Source organism: Cryptomeria japonica, chromosome 8, assembly GCF_030272615.1.
Source record: "Cryptomeria japonica chromosome 8, Sugi_1.0, whole genome shotgun sequence".
NCBI lineage: Eukaryota > Viridiplantae > Streptophyta > Pinopsida > Cupressales > Cupressaceae > Cryptomeria > Cryptomeria japonica.
The window spans coordinates 626,138,216-626,151,857 of NC_081412.1; positions in this window are offsets into that span (position 1 = coordinate 626,138,216).

Genomic DNA, 13,642 nt, shown 5'->3' on the forward strand with positions numbered 1-13,642 from the left:
TGATTTATCAGAATATGATGTATTTGCATGCTCTGTTTCAAATTCAATGTGTGGGAAGCCTGAGTTGTATGACAAGTCGATATGGGTTGGAAACTTGAGTTGTTTTACAAGCTGATATGGGTGGGAAACTTGAGTTGTTTTACAAGTTTATGTGATTGTGGAGACTTGAGTTGTATTACAAGTTTTGATATGGTTTTTGAGAACTTGAGTTGTTTCACAAGTTGAAATGAAATGATAGGATTTTGAACTTTGATTGTAGATGAGCAAATTGTTTCATGTTGTTGATGTAAGTTTGATTTTGATATCTTTGTGTTGATTGGGAAACTGATATTGGATATGTTTTGTTTGTTGATAGGAGCGATTGGGTGTTGTTCAGTCGAGGGAGAGATTCCTGAGATCATGGACGTTAATACCGCAATTGTCACAGGCAGATTTGGACATTATAGAGAGATGTGGATTGACCTCTCTTCTGGATATACCTCGGTTCACTGTGAACCGGGGGCTTTTGACAGCGTTGGCAGAGAGGTGGCATACCGACACGAACACCTTTCATTTTGCCACTAGAGAGATGACAGTGACACTGGAGGATTGCTACCAGAATTTGCAGATTCCTGTAGTAGGGGCACTACTTCCCTATGAGCAGTCAGAGGAGGGTGGCACAGAGGCACTGCGCCGCATATTTCAGGATGACACAGTTTGTGGCTATGAGATCCCCTGGCAGGAGTTTTTGGATTTGGGTTATGCACTGCTGCCATCTGTACTGGCAGGATTCATTGGGGGATTCCTTTGTCCTAATCATAGGTCAAAGGGATTCTCGGTGGGGTGGGGGTTAGTGTTGGAGGAGATGGTCACACAGGGCCAAAGATTTGCATGGGGGTCAGCGATACTGGCTCATTTATACCGGAGTTTGCATGAGGTAGTATACCTCGGGTACAACAGTTTGTCAGCTGGCGTGACCCTATTACAGATATGGTGCTGGGAGCACATTCCAGCAGCGAGGCCACTAGCAGATAGAGATAGGCCCGTAGGTACAGCATATGCCTATGGATATAGAGGTCTAGTTGTCTAGCATAAGCTGGGCAAACTAGAGCATTGGAGGAGGGTTTTTGATGACATAGATACGATCACCTGGAGATCGTATACAGGTTGTGAGGTATGGGTGGAGGATGGGCTGGAGATGCCCTTTGTATTTATGACAAGGTATCTGATTGGGAGGACCCCGTTCGTCATTGAGCGGTTTGTGGTGACCTGAGTTTTGAGGCAGTTCGAGCACCAGCAGGGGATTCCTCAGGGAGCATGTTTGTATGCCTGGCAGCAACAGGATGTGGCCGATTGGGGGCCGACTATTGATAGTGCCGTGGCAGTGGAGGAGTTTACAGGGTTGGTCGGGCAGATCTGGGACTATGCCCCAGAGATTCAGGATGCAGGGATGACAGATGAGTTCGCCCGTTTGTTTGCTGCACTGGCGGTGGTGAGGATCTCAGATCCGGAGGAGATGAGGCCAGCGTTTGACTCGAAGGAGGAGGAGGGAGATGGGGGAGATGATGGAGATGATGGGGAGGATGGAGGAGGGAGAGGAGCTAGAGGGAGGCGGGGAGGTAGAGGTGTGGAGAGCGGTACAACAGGGGAGGATTGAGAGGGGTAGAGTGGCGAAGGTGCTAGCTGTAGTGGGGGGTGAGGAGGAGCTGAGTAGACCAGCACAGAGGAGGAGGGCAGATGTAATCCCACCTCCAGCACTAAGGACAGGGCGAGTGGGAGGGGTTCCTCCAGCATAGGTACCACTGCGGGTTCAAGTGCCAGGTCATGTGGAGGATGCACAGATCTGAACTTTGCAGATTACCGTTCAGCAGCTGCAGGTGTAGATTTTGACCTATCAGCGGCAAATTTCTTAGTTGACCACTGAGAGAGATACTGAGATAGAGCGGCGAGGACGAGCGGAGGAGATGTTGGCGAGTGTGCAAAGAGCAGCGGCGGGTGGTCCGTTGAGAGACACCCTTAGGGAGCTGACGCGGAGAGTGTAGGAGGTAGAGTATTATAGGTGGCATTATGAGGTTGTAGTACCCAGAGATCGGTGAGTGGAGAGCTTTGCACAGTCGAGATCGAGTCGATCTCGAGCCACTGGGACACGATCTGAGAGCCAAGGTGTGACAGGGCCAGCGAGACGGGACCCTCCTGGAGATCCAGGGGCGGGTACATCTGGAGCGAGACCATCTCCGTCAGGAGATAGTCATACTTGAGATACAGGGTCTCTGTTGTATTTTTGGATCATTGTTATACTTTGTACTGGACATAGTGTTTGTACACATTTTGTAGATTTTGATCATTTTTTTGAGATATATATACGACACCATTTTTGATCTATGTGATGTGTTTATATGGATGCATGTTATATGAGGTATTTTATGTGATGATGCAATATATGATGCATGATGCAGGATGTATGTTTTTTATATGTTGTGAGATGTATCTTGAAAATGAGATGTATGTTTTAAGATGCTGCTAAATGTATCGTGATATGTAAATGATGTTAAATGATATGCAAATTATTTGTAAAATGACATGCAATAATGATATGCAATTAATTGTAAAATGATGTGCAACTATTTGTAAAATGATATGTAACTAATTGTAAAATGATATGCAACTAATTGTTTTTGGAGCATCCCTCGTTTTGTATTTGCTATCTGATAGAACCATGTTTTTGCTTTCTTTGTAGATATCATCATTGAGCATTGATTTGTTTAGGATATGTTGAAAATTTATACAAGCATAATGGTATAATTGAACCATAATGACCTGAAAAAAATTTACATGATATTTAATTTTGCAAGATAGCACAAGCATCAAGGTATAATTGAACCAGGATGACCTGAGTGCGTATTGCGTAAATAGACAAGATTTGATTATTTGTATGCGTGAAGTGGAATCAGGCCTTCAGTGATATTCGATGTATCACGTCTCGAGGCAAGTATTCACACAGTACAAGTGATCACCTCCCAGACAGAAGACTAAGAAAATATTGGAAGTTCCCCTTGACCTCTAGCTGTGAAGCATTTAGTGAGACAAGGAAGAGAATCCAATAATGCCAAAAGTTCAAAATGCAAAACTAGTTAAGATTTTATGCTATAGTGCAACATTCAGTACTTCAGAAAATCATCCATCCTTGGTAGTTTTGTGTTTTGTTTAGTTTTTGTTTGGCAATGAAGCGTAGTTGTTTGTTGGATGTCATGCTGGTGAGTTTTGCATCTAGTCTTGATGTCTTGAGTGTTTGCAATATTGATATGATTCATATGCCCCTAGCTGAGTGTGCCTCTTGATGTGAATATATACAGGGATTCCAAGCCATGGTGGATTAGTGGTAAGAGGATATATATAGACAAATCAGGATAGTGACTACGCTAAGTATGTCCTGAATGGATATTTGCTAAGTGTCGGTCGATGGCCGATAGTGTTTGTAGGGATAAAATGGCGTGGATATAGATGGAGGAGCCATTCTTTCACAAGAGCGCCTGTTTACCAAGTTTTCACCCTTTGTTTTTATTGTACTTTGTTTTTTCTTTTTCTGGATTTTTTTTGATTTTTTTGTTTGTTTTGGGCTTTTTCCGTGCACTAGGCTACTTTAAGTATAGTACCTTTTTAGATGGATGCTGTTAGTTGGTTCATCGAGCACATCTCCTTCAGAATTTGTTAGCTGATAAGAACCTGATCCATAAACTGATATGATAACATAGGGACCCAACCAGTTAGGCTCAAATTTCCCTTTCTTTTCTCGATCTTGCTGATTTCTTGGATTTTCTTTAAGGACTAGGTCACCAACCTTGAAGTTGTGGGGAATGACCTTGTGATTGTAGCTCCTGCACATGCATTGCTGATATGCTTTGAGATGAGTATAAGCATGTTGGCGTCTTTCATCCAATAGCTCAAGTTCTTGTAGGCGGTTAACTCGATACTCTTCATCTGGGATTAAGCCTTTCAAAGAGACTCTGAGAGATGGGATCTCTACCTCCAGGGGTAAAATAGCCTCTAATCCATAAACCAATGAGTATGGTGTTGCTCCAGTAGGTGTGCGGATGCTGGTCCTATATGCCCAAAGTGCTGGATTGAGTTGTACATGTCAATCTTTGCCTGCATCATTCACTGTTTTCTTGAGGATTTTTAGTATTGTCTTGTTAGATGCTTCCGCTTGACCATTTCCTTGTGGGTAATATGGTGTAGAGAACCTATGTTGGATTTTGAATTTTTCACATAGTTCCTGTACATCTTGATTCTTGAAGGGACATCCATTATCTGTAATGATTGAACTTGGAATACCATATCTACAGATCAGATAATTGAGGATAAAAGAGGCAATTTGTTTCCCGGTTACTGTGGTCATGGGAACTGCTTCGATCCATTTGGTAAAGTACTCTGTTGCTGTTATAATGAACTTGTGTCCATTTGAAGATGAAGGATGAATTTTTCCAACGAGGTCCAGTCCCCACTGACAAAAGGGCCAGGATGTTGTAAATGGCTGCAGTTCTTGTGTTGGTGCATGTATCAAATTACCATGGATTTGGCATATAGGACATTTCTTGACAAAGTGATATGAGTCTTTCTCCATTGTAGGCTAGTAGTATCCCATCCTTAGAAGCTTTTTAGCAAGAGTAGTGCCGCTTGAATGTGTGCCACAAATACCTTCGTGAAGCTCGTGTAAAGCAGAATCGGAATCATTACGATCAAGACAACGAAGAAGAGTACCATCGAGACCTCGACGATATAAAGTATCAGTGGTAAGGGTGTAAAGGGCAGCTTGTCGGATAAAGTTACGTTTTTGGTTGTAGGATTGGTCAATGGGTAAGATATTGTGTTTGAGGTAGTCGTATATTGGTCCATATAACGAAGAATCTGAACCAGTCAAGGCATAGATAACATGGGATTCAGAGTGGTCATAGGCGGGGGAGAATAGTTGCTCTACCAGGAACTCATAACGACTCTGTTGCTCTGGAATTTGTAGTAATGAAGCGATAGTAGCCATTGCATCGGCTGCTTTGTTGTTCAACCTTGGTATTTGCTCGAAAGTGATGTGCACAAAATACTGTTTGAAGTCATCCACCATTCGCTTGTAGGGTAAGAGCTTGTCATCCTTTGTTTGATAGTCATTGTTGATTTGATGGACAACCAGTTGCGAATCCCCATAAACTTTTAACTCTATGATTTTCCATTCTACGGCCATTTTAATGCCTATGACCAGTGCCTCATATACAGGCACATTATTGGTGCATGGAAACATAAGTCTGTATGATCTTGGTATAGTGTGTCCTTCAGGAGTGATGAATAGGATGCTAGCACCGGAACCATGTTGTGTATAGGATCCGTCAAAGTATAAGGTCCATTGTTTGGTAGAAAGAGCAAGAACATCTCTGTCTAGAAATTCCACCTCCATGGTGTGTTTTTCTGGTAGGGGTGCTTCAGCTAACTGATCTGCAATTGCTTGTCCTTTGATGGCTCGTCTTTCTGTGTATTGGATGTCAAATTCACTGAGAATCATGACTCATTTAGCCAATCAGCCTGTGAGAGCTGCCTTGCTGAGTAGATACTTGAGAGAATCAATTTTTGCCACTAGCTTGATGGTGTGTGCTAGCATATAATGTCGGAACTTCTGAGATGCGAATACCACTATTAGGCAAGCCTTTTCAATGATTGTATAGTTGAGTTCATAGCCATTCAATGTTCTACTGATGTAATATATGGCGCGTTCCTTTCCTTGTTGATCCTCTTGTGCCAATAATGCCCCCAATGATATGTCTGTGGTTGAGATATATAAAATAAGAGGCTTTCCTGCAACCAGATGTACTAGAACTGGTGGATTCATCAGGTACTGTTTGATTTGGTAAAAAGATTCTGCACACTTAGCCTCCCATTTGAATGGTACATTTTTGTGTAGTAAATGGTTAAATGGTAGAATTTTATCGGCTAGCTGAGCGATGAATCGCCTGATTGATTGAAGTCGTCCTTGCAGAGATCTGAGTTGATTGATATTCTTTGGTGGTGGCATGTCCATGATGGCTTGTACCTTTGCTGGATCTACTTCAATACCCTTAGCTGAGACTATGTAACCTAGTAACTTGCCTGATGTAACCCCGAAGACACACTTCTTAGGGTTAAGCCTGACTTGGAATTTCTCCAATCGATCAAAAATCTTTGTTAGGATGCCAAGATGTTCTGCTCTGGTGAAGGATTTAGCTAGTAAGTCATCCACATAGTCTTCCATAAATGTGTGCATCATGTCATGGAATATTGTGGTCATTGCTCTTTGATAAGTGGCCCCTGCATTCTTTAAGCCGAAAGGCATAACATTCCAACAGTACGTTCCCCAAGGACAGGTGAACACAGTTTTATCTTGATCTTCTGGGGCGATTTTGATTTGGTTATAGCCTGAGAAACCATCCATTAGGAAGAGCATTGCATGGCCTGCTGTGAGATCTACAATGATGTCGATACTGGGCAAAGGAAAGTCATCCTTTGGACAAGCTTTGTTGACGTCTCTAAAGTCAGTGCAGATTCTGATACTACCATTTGGTTTTGATACTGGAACGATGTTGGAAGTCCATTCCGCATAGTCAATGGGTTGGATGAATCCGACGTCTAATAATTTCTTTAGTTTAGTTTTGACCATGAGTGCTACCTGTGGATTCATCTTTCGTAGCTTTTGCTTGACTGGCTTAACTCCTGTAGAAATGGACAGATGATGCATGATTAAGTGTGGATCCACTCCAGGCATATCAGCATATGACCAAGCAAAGTTGATTTGCTGTCCTTTAAAGAAAATGATGAACGCTGATCTTTCTTCCTCTGTTAGAGATTCTGCAAGGTGTAGGTTCCTAACTACTTCTGTGGTACCAATGTTGATTGATTGAGTGGGCTCAATCAATATGGGTGATCGCTCATGAAAGTGCTCAGGAAGAGTGTCAAGTCTCCCATCATTAGGTGCCTTAAAAAGGTTTTCACCCTCCGATACATCCTTTATTTTTACTTTTTTATGATCTAGAGCTGCCATTGACTGGTTTTCAGCATCCGATCCTTTATCTGGTTCATTTTTGTGACTGAGAGACTTGGCACTCCCTGGCTTGTAGACATCGTTATTTTGTTCACTGGTAGAGCCTGTTTCTGGATTTACGGTACATAGGTAATGGATAATAGATTCGTCATTTAGGAAAATTGGTATATTATGGATTTCAGGTTCATCCCAGTCGATGAGGTCAGGAAAGACAAGTGGTAAGGAATCGTTAGGTGGATCAAGTTCGGCTATTGTGAGTGTCAGGACAGAGTTTTCATCGTGATGGTTCTTGGTTTTAAAGAAGTTCAGGATTTTGTTGAGGTCTTCGATGGTATTATCCTCTACATATACTTGCTCATAATGTCCCTATTCGCTTTCCTCGGCGTCATAGATATTCTGTGATCCAAATTCCAGAGGTCTATCTTCTGCATTATGTTCTTCTTGGGAGATAGATATAGAATCAGTATCACTAGAGATATCTGTAGTAGCATTGGAGCAGGTACCCCATTCATATTCATTGGAATCAGTCTCATAGGCATCATCCCAGATTTTATCTGTGCTATAAACAGGTATGTTGTAGGGTGAAAACAAATCTTTGATGATGGATACCATTTTGATGGTTTTTGTTGATTTTGTGTCAGATCCATCCTCTACTTTTTGAATATGAGCTACTGCTGCAACTAGGGCCTTCTTATGACTTAGAAGTTTTTCCTGATGTAACTTCTGATCTTGACGTTTTCATGCCTTGCGGATTGTTTCTGCAGATTCAAAGAGTGCTTCCTGCTAGGATTCTTCTTTGTATTTTGTCTTTACTTTCCATTGAGGTTTGATAGGTAGGTGTGGCGGTCGTTTCAATAGGAACGTGAGTTTGGAACCCAATCCTGCTTTGTTTCTGCTAGGTTGTGAAGGAAGATCTATAGGTTGAATGACTCCTTTGCGTTTGCCAATAGGTCCTTTACCGTCATATCCCATTTGCTTCATAATTAAGTAGCCTTTTCCATACAGGTGTGTGGGTAGAACAATGTCCAGAGCGACTGCTCTATGATTTTCTTCCTCATCTTTGTATAACTAGCTAGGAACATCTTTGTCCTCTGATTCATGTGCCAGAGTACCCAATTGGATGAAGGTACCATCAAATTTAGTGATGGCTCGAGTAGCCAGTTGTGTTGATGTAGTAGGCAAACCATGTGATCTAGGTGATGTTGGCAATTTTGCCGAGCATAAAGGCTCTAGAGAGTATTCTCCCATGCCTTGGTCTTTGATTTGCATTTTCTGCTTGAAGTCTCCCCATAAGGAGTTGGATTTTACTGTGTGTGGATCTGATGTTGAAGATTGCTACTTTTCTCTATTATGAGGAACCAAACTGTCCTGGGCTGCCTCCATTGCATTGCAATGTTGAAATGGATTGTGATCAGCAGATATGGAGATTTCTTGTCCATCATAAGGAAACTTGACACACTGGTGATATGTAGAAGGTACTGCTTGCATTTCATGTATCCAGGGTCGTCCTAACAAAATATTGTAGGTTAGATCAATATCTAAGACTTGACAAATAGTATCTTTTTGTACTGGGCCTACTTGAATAGGTAATATCACTGTGCCTTTAGAGGACCTTTCTTCATCATCATATGCTTTTATGGTAATCTTTTTGCAAGGATCAATAGATTCTTCTGAGAAGCCTAATGCACGGATAAGCTTTAAAGTACATATATTAAGTCCGGCTCCTCCATCTATTAGGACTCTTTTGACTTAGTGTTTGCAAACAATGACTTCAATATGGAGAGGAGTATTATGTGGATGGATCAAGGAAGCATCATCATGCTTGGAGAAGGTGAGGTTATGAGGTCCTGTCATATGGGTGACTATGGCTTGAAATCTGTCTGTATCCAGATTTTGAGGTACATTGGTTTCCAATAGTGCTTGTTCCAATATGTCTTTGTGCTTCGGTGATAGTTTCAATAATTCCAGGATAGATATCTGAGTTGGAGTCTTGCGTTGTTGGCTAACCAAGTCATATTGGATTTTTGGTGTGGTAGTTGCAGGTGCAATATGTCCCTTCAAGACATATTTCTGAGTTTGGGTTGTGACATTGACAGATTCATGATCACGCTGATCTCGGATGGTGATGACATTTACACGATGATCTTCAGCTGAAATGTGGTTGATGGTGTTGTTGTAGATATGATTAATACGAGCTCCGTGTGTATCATCTGAAGTGGATGCTCCATCTTTGTTGTAATTTGGGAGAGGATTTTTAAAGGCTCCGTGATCATCATTTGTTTTAAGTCCATCGACCGTTAAGTCACCTCGATCAATCATGTCTTGTACTATGTGTTTCAATCTCATGCACTCGTTTGTTCTATGACCCTTGTTGCGATGGGAATCACAATAGTGTGAATCATTCCACCAAGGTGGTTTGATTGGGGGTTCATAATTGTTGATTGGAGGTAAAGACAGAATCTTGTTTGCCAAGAGCTCTCTGAATGCAGATTTTAGTGATTGTCCTAGTGGTGTGAAGTGCGCTTTTGGAAATTGTTCGTGTTGTTGTGTGAATTGTTGTTAGGTCCCAGATTCATGTTTTTGCTTTGAGTATCGTTGGTATTGTTTGTATTGAGTTGTCCTTGATCAGTGTTTTGTGCATATGTGTTAGCATTTGGTGCAGCATTTTTAGTATTTTTCGTGTTCTAAGGATTTCTAGATAATGCAATTACTGGTTGCTTTGATTTAGGATCATGTGATTCGTTGTTGCCTTCGTTTCTGTTTTGAGTCCAAAAGCGAGATTTGTCTAGATTGGTGTTGTTTTGGTTATTGTAGTTTGATGAGTTCGTTCCTTCCTTGTAAAATTTGAGTGTTCCCTTTTTGACACACGCTTCTTCCACTTGAATACCATTTTCAATCAATTTAGCGAAAGATGGTATGCATTGAAGTTTTAGTCTGTAACTCATTTCGCCGTTCAGGTTATCGATGAAGATTTCCATTTTCTCCTTTTCAGGAATATCTTGAGGATATCTGGAGACCATGTGTCGCCAGCGTTGAAGGAATACCATGAATGTTTCATTGTTCTTTTGTTTGGTATTACAAACATCTATCATAGTTATGGCATGTTGGATGTTGTAGGAATAGTGGGTTATGAATTTGTTAACCAACTCATAAAATGATCTGACAAGTGGTGAGATTTTGGATAACCATTCCATGGTTTGCCCTCCTAAGCTTCTGGGGAATAACCTCATTAAATAGGTGTCATCATGAACAAATTCAAGGCTTAGTGTGCAAAATTCGCGAACATGATCCCTGGGATCACTTTTCCCATCATATTTATCAAATTTGGGAACGTCCGAGTTTGGAGGAAAAGGCACCATGTTTAAGCTTCGGTCAAATGGATAAGCACAGATTTCATTTAAAGAGTACCGCACTGTTGTCCCTTGTTGCATATCCTGTATTTGCCTTTGCAACATTTGCATTTGTTGAGTAAGGGCTGCCAAGGGTATATTGTCTTGTCGAGGAAAAATTTCTTGCCTTGTATTGGTTCTCAGCTGAAAAGGTGTGGTAAATGGTATATGTTGCTCTGGTGTCTCTAGCTCAGGTAGACGCATTTCTGGTATGCGTTGTTCTAGAATGTGTTGTTCAAAGTTATGTTGTTCAGGTATGCGAGTTTCTTCTTCTTTGGGTTGTTCTTGATATGCATATTGTTGAGAACCAGTTTGAAAGATGTTTGGGTCGAAATCTTCAGGAAGTTTAACGCCTTTGCTTGTGAGCATCAACAGATATTTTTCTTTGTCATTTTCCATGAGTTTTTCGACAAGTTTTTGGAAGGAAGGATTTTCTTGACATTCCCGAAGAAGTGCTTCAGTAATTTCAGGTTCTTCTATGGGTGGAACTTCAAAAGGATTTGATAATCTGTGATTCATACTTGATTCTGCGTGTGTCTCGCTTTGTTTGTCTCGTTGAGAGCGAGTAACAGGCATTTTAGTAAAAAATTTCAGTGATAAAAGGGACAAAAGCCTCTTCGATGGGTTGCTCGGGTGTTGGTGGTTCTGGTTGAGATGTGTTATATGTGATGCATTCGTTGGGCAAGAATGCTGGATTGATTTTCTCGCTGCGGTTTATGGTTTGATTAAAAGCAGACTTTTGACAGTATGCTCTCGTTTTTAAAGGTTCTTTGTCAAATTCACTAGATTTGTTTTGGATGTAACGTTTGACGTGATGAAGGAATACTCGATGAGATTTGAAGAGTTGATGATTGATGTATAAAAACTTATTTCTCTTGATGAATTTGGAAAAACTAGGTTGTTTCTTCAACGTGATGTTATGATAGAGGTTCTTTCTTCTCAGAATAAGGGGATTAGTCATGCATGAGTGATCAATGATTTCCTTTGATGTGTTTGGATTCAGTTGATTCTTGTTTTGAAAAATTTCAAATCTTACTTTATCAGAGTGAAGGTTTAGATGCCCCTTCACAATAAAGCGTGTCAAATGATATGGATAAAAGCTTCCCGATCTGGAAACTGGATTTGACAATTTGAGAATTTTAAACAAGTGTTTTGAGATAGAAATCCGTAAGATGGTAAAGGATTTTGTTGATACTGATGATGAAATCTTTGGATTATGATAGGAGAGACGTCCTCTATTGTGCGATTTGTTTAGGATTCTGACAACTTTTGTTTTGACGCAAATTGAGCTTAAGAAATAGTTTTAGTGGTTCGTTTGTCACTCTGGTTTGATGAAAAATGGTTTTTTGATGAAAAAGGCTTCTAAAAATGTTTTTGAAATTTTGAAATTTTTCACGGTTTGTGCTCTTTGTTTTCCTGTTTTGGATCACGTGCTAGAACAGAGTCTACATGCACTACTGAATTTACTTGATGCGCTAAAATAATGGGCCTACACGCTAATCTGCTCCTAGACACGCGCTAAAGTTTGGATTTTGGAAAATGACGGTCTAACAGTTTCAAAGGTTTATGCGCTATCCTGGGTCTTCTAAGCACTAACTTCTAGACTGCATGTGCTAATGTATCTATGCTACGTGCTAAGCTGTTTCTTCCACATGCTAAAATTAGGACTGTTGAAAATTGTTGTGGAATTTGTTTGAAAAGGCTACGCGTTATACTGGGCCTGTTACGTGCTAACTTTTAGACTTTATGCGCTAATTCTTGGCACCTACGCACTAAGCTATTGCTACCACGCGCTAGACTGTTTTTCGGATGCGCTAAAAGATTTTATACTATTTTGCCTAAGGATAAAACGCTACTGTTTTAACTCTATGCGCTATTTTGAGGTTTGGATGCGCTAACAGAAGTTTTCCACACGCTAAGATGTTGCTCTTATGCGCTAGACTGCCCTGATTTTTCCTTTTGATTGATCTCTTGAGGATTTTGAATTTTGTTGAGAAATTTTCAAGTGTGATGGATAATTTTCTGAAATAATAAATGTAAGCATGACAAAAAAAATATAACCATTTTGCCTAATCTAACAAAAATTGTATGTTCTGCGAGGATGTGTTCAAATCTCCAACGTTTTAACAGGTTTGGATACAAGTCATACACTTCAGAAAGACTCTTTATTCAAGAGTCATAAATAACATCATAGCCCACTAGTCTCGATACTCCGTCAGCTCAAATAGCCGTGTCACCTCCTAGAGGGTGCCCGTTTTTTTGCCTTTTGCCAGAAATTAACTCAAAGTGAATTGCTTCACAGTTGAGTAGGTATCTTGGGAGATATATGGTGAGTAATCTTGGGGGTGGATTCTTCCCCACCCTTGCACTATGATGTTATAAATGTTCGGTTACTGACTCAGTTCAAAGTTTCTAATTCTATGGTTCGTAATCAGGCTTCCCGTTCGGCCGTCAGTGATAAACTCCCTCAGAAGGCTTCTCAACCTTTAGAACAAAGACTTTACGTATCTCAAGGATACTGGGGGAAGACTAATCTCTGTGCGCAACCGTTGAAAAGGACTTTCATCACTTTCCACATTTGATTATAGTGGGTTGGAATTCTTGGCATCAAAGTCGTTCCCCACTTAGGTCATTCCCTTCACACCGGCCATAAATGGCTTTAAGAGTTGATTGCAACTCCTCGGGAAGGCAGGCCTGCTAAAGGTTTTAATGCTTGAATTACTAAAAGCTGTAAGAGTGGTCTGGATTTTTGGTCACCCAGTTAAGAGGAGAGCATATACCTTCCACTTTTGAGACAAGGCAAACAAAGTTCTTTTTAGCTTTCAAGACAATGATTTTCTAACTTCTATTTGGAGATGTTGCTCCAACAAGCATGATGTTCTTTTTAACTTTTAAAAGAAAGATTTTCTGATCAATAAAAAGGAAATGGTCAACAAAGCAAAATTTTCGATTTGGAGGTCAACAAAAGAAATTGTTTTTAACATAAAATCCCCTGCTCTATCTGCAAGAAACTGTTAGCATCCTGCAAGCAAACAACAAAGATAAAACGTCAGGTGATCTGGAGGACTTCTACAAGTCTAAAATTTTAGTTCGGTTACAAATTTTTTTTGGGTTTTTGTTTGTGATGCGCTACAGAATTGACTGTACGCACTACAATAAAAGCCAGATGCACTAAAATTATGTTCCCCTGCGCTATATGGTTGCTTGGATGCGCTAA